The sequence below is a fragment of the Nerophis ophidion genome, linkage group LG04, assembly GCF_033978795.1.
Source record: "Nerophis ophidion isolate RoL-2023_Sa linkage group LG04, RoL_Noph_v1.0, whole genome shotgun sequence".
Lineage (NCBI taxonomy): Eukaryota > Metazoa > Chordata > Actinopteri > Syngnathiformes > Syngnathidae > Nerophis > Nerophis ophidion.
In genome coordinates this window covers 9,034,488-9,041,987 of record NC_084614.1, presented here as the reverse complement: position 1 = coordinate 9,041,987, position 7,500 = coordinate 9,034,488, and the positions used below count along the sequence as shown (strand labels likewise).

The 7,500-nt window shown below is 36.5% G+C and overlaps 1 protein-coding gene across 1 annotated transcript in view; it reads left to right on the top strand.

Moving 5' to 3' along the window:
* Positions 1-2,314, top strand: part of atp9b (ATPase phospholipid transporting 9B) — a 103,493-nt gene extending 101,179 nt beyond the window's left edge. Inside the window, exon 29 of the mRNA XM_061896984.1 lies at positions 1-2,314. This exon is cut by the window's left edge and continues 602 nt beyond it. The gene's annotated coding sequence lies outside the window, so the exon portion shown is untranslated.
* The last annotated feature ends 5,186 nt before the right edge of the window (positions 2,315-7,500 follow it).

Sequence of the window (7,500 nt, the reverse complement as noted above, 5' to 3'; positions counted from 1 at the left end):
GGGTAGAAATTTTGGGTAAATGCTACAGCGTTAAGTATCAAAAATATGACCAACATTAGCAAAATAACACTAGCATGGTAACAATAATATGTTAACATGTTATATATCTGCTAAATTTGCTTAAAAAAAAAAAAGCTAGCATGCTCAAATGTGTCATAGTGCCAAAATATATTACTCTGAAATGTGTACTTGGAAAAATGTGTATAAAATGCTAGCTTGCTAACGTTAGCATGCATCAAGTCGCAAAATATGATTGAGGTGTGTACATAGAAATTTTTTGTTAATGATGAAGCGTCAAGTATCAAAAAATATCAGTAAAATTAGCAAATAACGCTAGCATGCTAACAATGATATGTTAACATGCTATATACCTGCAAAATTTGCTAAAAAAGCTAGCATTCTAAAATGTGTCAAGTACCGAAATATATTACTCTGAAATGTGTACTTGGTCAAATATTTACAAAATGCTAGCTTGCTAACGTTAGCATGCATCAAGTCGCAAAATATGATTGAGGTGTGTACATGGAGATTTTGGGTGAATGCTGATGCGTCAAGTATCAAAAAATATCAGCAAAATTGCCAAATAACGCTAGCATGCTAACAAGTATATGTTAACATGCTATATATCTTCAAATTTGCTGAAAAAAAAAAGCTAGCATGCTAAAAGGTGTCAAGTACCGAAATATATTGCTCTGAAATGTGTACTTGGTAAAATATTTACAAAATGCTAGCTTGCTAACGTTAGCATGCATCAAGTCGCAAAATATGATTGAGGTGTGTACATGGAAATTTTGTGTGAATGCTGAAGCGTCAAGTATCAAAAAAATATGACCAAAATTTGTAAAGAAAAAAACGCTAGTGCTATGTACCTGCTAAATTTGCCCAAAAAAAAGCTAGCATGCTAAAATGTGTCAAGTGCCGAAATGTATTACTCTGAATTGTGTACTTGGAAAATGTGTACCCAATGCTAGCTGGCTAACGTTAGCATGCATCAAGTCGCAAAATATGATTGAGGTGTGTACATGGAAATTTTGGGTGAATGCTGAAGCGTCAAGTATCAAAAAAATATGACCAAAATGTGTAAAGAAAAAAACGCTAGTGCTATGTACCTGCTAAATTTGCCCCAAAAAAAAGCTAGCATGCTAAAATGTGTCAAGTGCCAAAATGTATTACTCTGCAATGTGTACTTGGAAAAATTTGTATGAAATGCTAGCTTGCTAATGTTAGCATGCATCAAGTCGCAAAATATGATTGAGGTGTGTACATAGAAATTTTGTGTTAATGCTGAAGCGTCAAGTTTCAAAAAATATGAGCAAAATTAGCAAATAACGCTAGCATGCCAACAATAATATGTTAACATGCTATATACCTGCTAGATTTGCCAAAAAAGCTAGCATGCTAAAATGTGTCAAGTGCCGAAATGTATTACTCTGAATTGTGTAATTGGAAAAATGTGTTCCCAATGCTAGCTTGCTAACGTTAGCATGCATCAAGTCGCAAAATATGATTGAGGTGTGTACATAGAAATTTTGTGTTAATGCTGAGGCGTCAAGTTTCAAAAAATATTAGCAAATAATGCTAGCATGCCAACAATAATATGTTAACATGCCATATACCTGCTAAATCTGCTAAAAAAGCTAGCATGCTAGATTGTGTTTAGAAATGAGCTTTGTGCCACACTTTGGACACCCCTGGTCTAGATGAAGAACTGCACCCAGGCCAGCGTAGTACCTCACCACCACATATCTCCTCGGGTGTCGCAACAATCAAAACGTTTTGGGAACTTTTCCGAGGTGGTGTGTTTTTGATGGACAGCTGTGGCGGGAATGAGTTTTATGATTCCCGGAAGGTGTTTTAAGAGTTGAAGTTCTCTTCAACTCCCGCCTGACAGTGTTTCAATGATCCATGTACTTGTTGACTATCATCATGATTATCAATGTACCCGTTGACTATCATGATTATCAATGTACATGTTGATTATCATCATGATTTTCAATGTACATGTTGACTATCATGATTATCAATGTACCCGTTGACTATCATGATTATCAATGTACATGTTGATTATCATCATGATTTTCAATGTACATGTTGACTATCATCATGATTATCAATGTACATGTTGACTATCATGATTATCATTAAGACGGCGGTTGTCGTCGTTTGAAAAGATTGACGGAAGTTTCTTTTGCAAAAGTTAATTCCCGTGTTTTGGTCGGAATCTTGCTGAAACTTTTATATGTCCTGCATTGTAGCTGCTATTTATGTCCTCCTTTTCCATTTAACGACTAAATAAAGGAAGAAAGTCCACTTAGTTACTTTAACTTTAACTTTACACGGCTGAGGAGCCCACCTGCAGTGTCGCCATTTGGACGCTAGATGGTGACAAACACCAACAATATGACCGCTTGACTATATTAGCTCTTTCAAATAACTGACAGAAAATGACGATTATTTAAAACTTGAGGTTTTTTGTTTGTTTTTTACAAACATAATTTTTTATATTTTATGTATGTTTTAGCAATGTTATCATTTCTCATGAAATATTTTTATAACAAAACAAAAAGCCCTTATTTTCTCATGAAATATTATTTTTTATATCAAAACTAAAAGCACTTAAATTCACATTTTTATTATTATATTGTTATTCATTTTTTATTGCAACACCATAGAATAACAAAAGTTTGGACATGTAGATTATATATATATATATATATATATATATATATATATATATATATATATATATATATATATATATATATGTATATATATTGCGTTGTGAAATGTAAACAATATGTTTCTCTGTAAAACCCAGACAGTTTATCGATGGTATTTATGATGCATGAAATGCATTAAAATTACTCATTTAGAGTGACAATGCCTTTTATACCTGCTGTTTCAAATTCGATACACTTTTAAAACCGCTTTACTAATGTAATATTTTTAAATTGCATCAACGGATGCAGTAAAAATGACCTTTTATTGACCATAACTCTTTGGCAAAGGTTCTCCTCAAAACGTTCCATTACTGCCCTCTTGTGGATGTAATGTTAAATGCACGCTCCTGATCTGTAATGTCAGCCTTTTTAGGTTATCAATCAATCAATCAATGTTTACTTATATAGCCCTAAATCACTAGTGTCTCAAAGGGCTGCACAAACCACTACGACATCCTCGGTAGGCCCACACATGATTTTAACCACATTGAATAATCTAATTGACTTCACAGTTTAACAGGATCAACCTTTTTTAAATATCAAAAATATAATCAAGGCTTCGGTTAGGCGGAATACATTAATAAATGAATATCAAATATACTGCAAAAGATCAAAATAATTGTACATAGTGTACAATAATGCGAGAAATATATTCTAAAATTAATAATAAATGTTTCTTAAATAAACTGTCGAAAAATCTAAGTGCATCTGAAAATACAGCTTCACCACTTTAGTCATAATTTTTTGCGCTGAATGACTTCCTCTGTGTGTTTGATGTTGTCATTACTGCCACAAGTGGTGGAACATTGCATTACAGTTGAGTACCGCTACAACATCGGCACATCGATACATCGGTATCGCCTCATACTCTAGTTTCCAATATCCGTATGGTATCGAGAGTGAAAATGTTTTAGTCCCGGACACAAACTGCCAAAACTCACTAAGTAGTGCCCCCTTTATAGAAACATAATTAAATAAATACATTGTTTGTTATATTTATTTTTATTTTTGGGAATAAATTCACCATACCTTTCAACAATGTACGCCAACACTTTTTAGTCATTGTTGTACAGAGTGGGCGGGGCATGGGGACAATAAAACTCTTTTTAAGTCTTTGTTGTACAAAGTGGGCGGGGCTTGGGGACAAAAAACACTTTTAGTGTTTGTCATACAAAGTGGGCGGGGCATGGCGACAAAAACACTTTTTTAGTCTTTTACGTACAAAGTGGGCAGGGCATGGGAACAAAAAAACACTTTTTTAGTCTTTTACGTACAAAGTGGGCGGGGCATGGGAACAAAAAAAAACTTGTTTAGTCTTTGCCGTACAAAGTGGGCGGGGAATGGGGACAATAAAACACTTTTTAAGTCTTTGTCGTACAGAGTGGGCGGGGCTTGGGGACAAAAAACAATTTTTTGTGTTTGTCATACAAAGAGGGCGGGGCATGGGGACAAAAACACTTTTAGTCTATGCCATACAAAGTGGGCGGGGCATGGCGACAAATAAACGCTTTTTTAGTCTTTTACGTACAAAGTGGGCGGGGCATGGGAACAAAAACATTTTTGTCTGCCATACAAAGTGGGCGGGGCATGGGAACAAAAAAAACACTTTTGTCTGCCATACAAAGTGGGCGGGGCATGGGGACCAAAATTTTTTTGTGTTTATCGTACAAAGTGGGCGGGGCATGCGGACAAAAAAAACGTTTTACTATTTGACATTTGAAGTGGGCGGGGCATAGGAACAAAACACTTTTGTCTGCCATAAAAAGTGGGCGGGGCAAGGGAACAAAAAAAACAGTTTTGTCTGCCATACAAAGTGGGCGGAGCATGGGAACAAAAAAACACTTTTTTAGTCTTTTACGTACAAAGTAGGCGGGGCATGGGAACAAAAAATTTTGTCTGCCATACAAAGTGGGCGGGGCCTGGGACAAAAAACACTTTTGTCTGCCATACAAAGTGGGCGGGGAATGGGGACAAAAAAAACACATTTTTAGAGTTTATCTTATAAAGTGGGTGGGGCATGCGGACAAAAAAACGTTTTTCTCTGACTTTTGAAGTGGGCGGGGCATAGGAACAAAAAAAAACACTTTTTTTGTCTTTACCGTACAAAGTGGGCGAGGCATGGGGACAAAAAACAAATTTTTTGTGTTTGTCGTACAAAGTGGGCGGGGCATGGGGACAAAAAAGCAGTGTTTTAGTCATTTTGTACAAAAAGGGCGGGGCATGGGGACAAAAAAACACATTTTTAGAGTTTATCGTAACAAGTGGGCGGGGCATGCGGACAAAAAAAACATTTTACTCTTTGACATTTGAAGTGGGCGGGGCATAGGAACAAAAAAACAACTTTTTTTGTCTTTACCGTACAAAGTGGGCGGGGCATGGGGACAAAAAACACATTTTTAGTGTTTGTCGTACAAAGTGGGTGGGGCATGGGGACAAAAAAGCAGTGTTTTAGTCATTTCGTACAAAGTGGGTGGGGCATGGGGACAAAAAAACACTTTTAGTCTTTTACGTACAAAGTGGGCGGGGCATGGGAACAAAAACACTTTTGTCTGCCATACAAAGTGGGCGGGGCATGGGAACAAAAAAAACACGTTTTTAGTCTTTGTAGTACAAAATGGGCGGGGCATGGGAACACAAAAACACTTTTTTGTCTGCCATACAAAGTGGGCGGAGCATGGGGACAATTAAAACTCTATTTTAGTCTTTGCCGTACAAAGTGGGCGGGGCATGGGGACAATTAAAACACTTTTTAAGTCTTTGCCGTACAAAGTGGGCGTGTCATGGGAACCAAAGCAACATTTTGTACATGCAGTGATGTCATCACATCAAAGCGCCACCTATATCTGGTCTTATGTATATCAAATTGTTTAAAAGTCAGCTCAAAAGTTAAAAAAAAAAAAAAAAGTGCAGCGACAAGACTTCCAAATGTGGCGAGCGGGTGATCTTCACTGGCCTTCGTGGGAGTGAGTCACAGCACCAAAGCGTCTTCTGCTAACCATTCTCTTGCGGTTGGGCCGCCAGCGACCTTGCGAGCACGTGGACACTGAAGCGCTGTGTCGGGCCTGGACTTCTGTGGGAGAGAGAAAAAAAAATAAATAAGGGAGCGCTCCCGGCCGCTCTCCAAACTACAAACGCTTCCCTCGGGCCCCGCCGGCTCCTCCCACGGCCGTCGCCCGGCAACAGCCCTCACAACAGGAAACAGGGGATTCCGTCATAGCGGCCGGGCAAGCGAGAGAGAGAGAGAGAAGGAGAACATTGACGGGAGACAGGAAGTCTGGGTGCAGGAAAAGAGCAGGCGGCGGGGGGAGGGGCGGGGCCGACGGCGCTCTTACCACCAAGCTAAATAAAAAGCCGACAAGTGGCTAAAACTGGATTTTGCCCGTTATTCCCAAGAAGACACTTTTCTGTACCTTCGAAATCAGGGGTCAGCAACCTTTTTGGAAGCAAGAGCTGCTCTTGGGTACTGATTAATGCCAAGGGCTACCAGTTTGATACACACTTAAATAAATTGTATTTCTGTCCGTCATTCCGTCGTACATTTTTTTTCCTTTTACGGAAGTTTTTTGTAGAGAATAAATAATGAAAAAAAGCGTTTAAAAGAGGGGAAAACACGAAAAAAATGAAAATTACATTTTGGAACATAGTTTATCTTCGATTTCGACTCTTTAAAAATTCCAAATTCTACCGAAAAAAAGAAGAGAAAAATTGGCTAAGTCGAATATTTTTGAAAAAATTAAAAAAAGAATTTATGGAACATCATTAGTCATTTTTCCCGATTAAGATTAATTTTAGAATTTTGATGACATGTTTTAAATAGGTTAAAATCCAATCTGCACTTTGTTAGAATATATAACAAATTGGACCAAGCTATATTTCTAACAAACACAAATCATTATTTCTTCTAGATTTCCCAGAACAAAATTTTAAAAGAAATTCAAAAGACTTTGAAATAAGATTTAATTTGATTCTACAGATTTTCTAGATTTGCCAGAATTTTTTTTTTTAATTTTAATCTAAAGTTTGAAGAAATATTTCACAAATATTCTTGGTCGAAAAAACCGAAGCTAAAATTAATAATTAAATTAAATTGTATTTATTATTCTTTACAATTAAAAAAAAAATACTTGAACATTGATTTAAATTGTCAGGAAATAAGAGGAAGGAATTTAAAATATGTGTTTAAAAATTCTAAAATTATTTTTAAGGTTGTATTTTTTTCTCTAAAATTGTCTTTTTGAAAGTTCTAAGAAACAAAGTAAAAAAATAAATGAATTTATTTAAACAAGTGAAGACCAAGTCTTTAAAATATTTTCTTGGATTTCCAAATTCTATTTGAGTTTTGTCTCTATTAAAATTAAAAATGTCCAGCAAAGCGAGACCAGCTTGCTAGTAAATAAATACAATTTAAAAAATAGAGGCAGCTCACTGGTAAGTGCTGCTATTGGAGCTATTTTTAGAACAGGCCAGCGGGCGACTCATCTGGTGACCCCTGTTCTAAATAGTAAAAAACTGCTAGCACACAGCAGGTCATGGAAGTAATATATTCCGCCCAGCGTAGAATCAGAAGTGCTTTATTCATCCCCAAAGGGAAATTGAGATTTTATTTTAATTTTTTTTTCAGGTATGATAAGCCTGTTTTATGATAACTTTTAGTATTTTAAACTTTTTAAGAAATACCCTAACTTAGGAACTACTAAGACCCCCTCCCTTTTAGGGGTAAGGAGTCCACCCTAGACCGTCTAAAATGAAGAGCAGTGACTAAAAGAGTCCAAAGTATGGA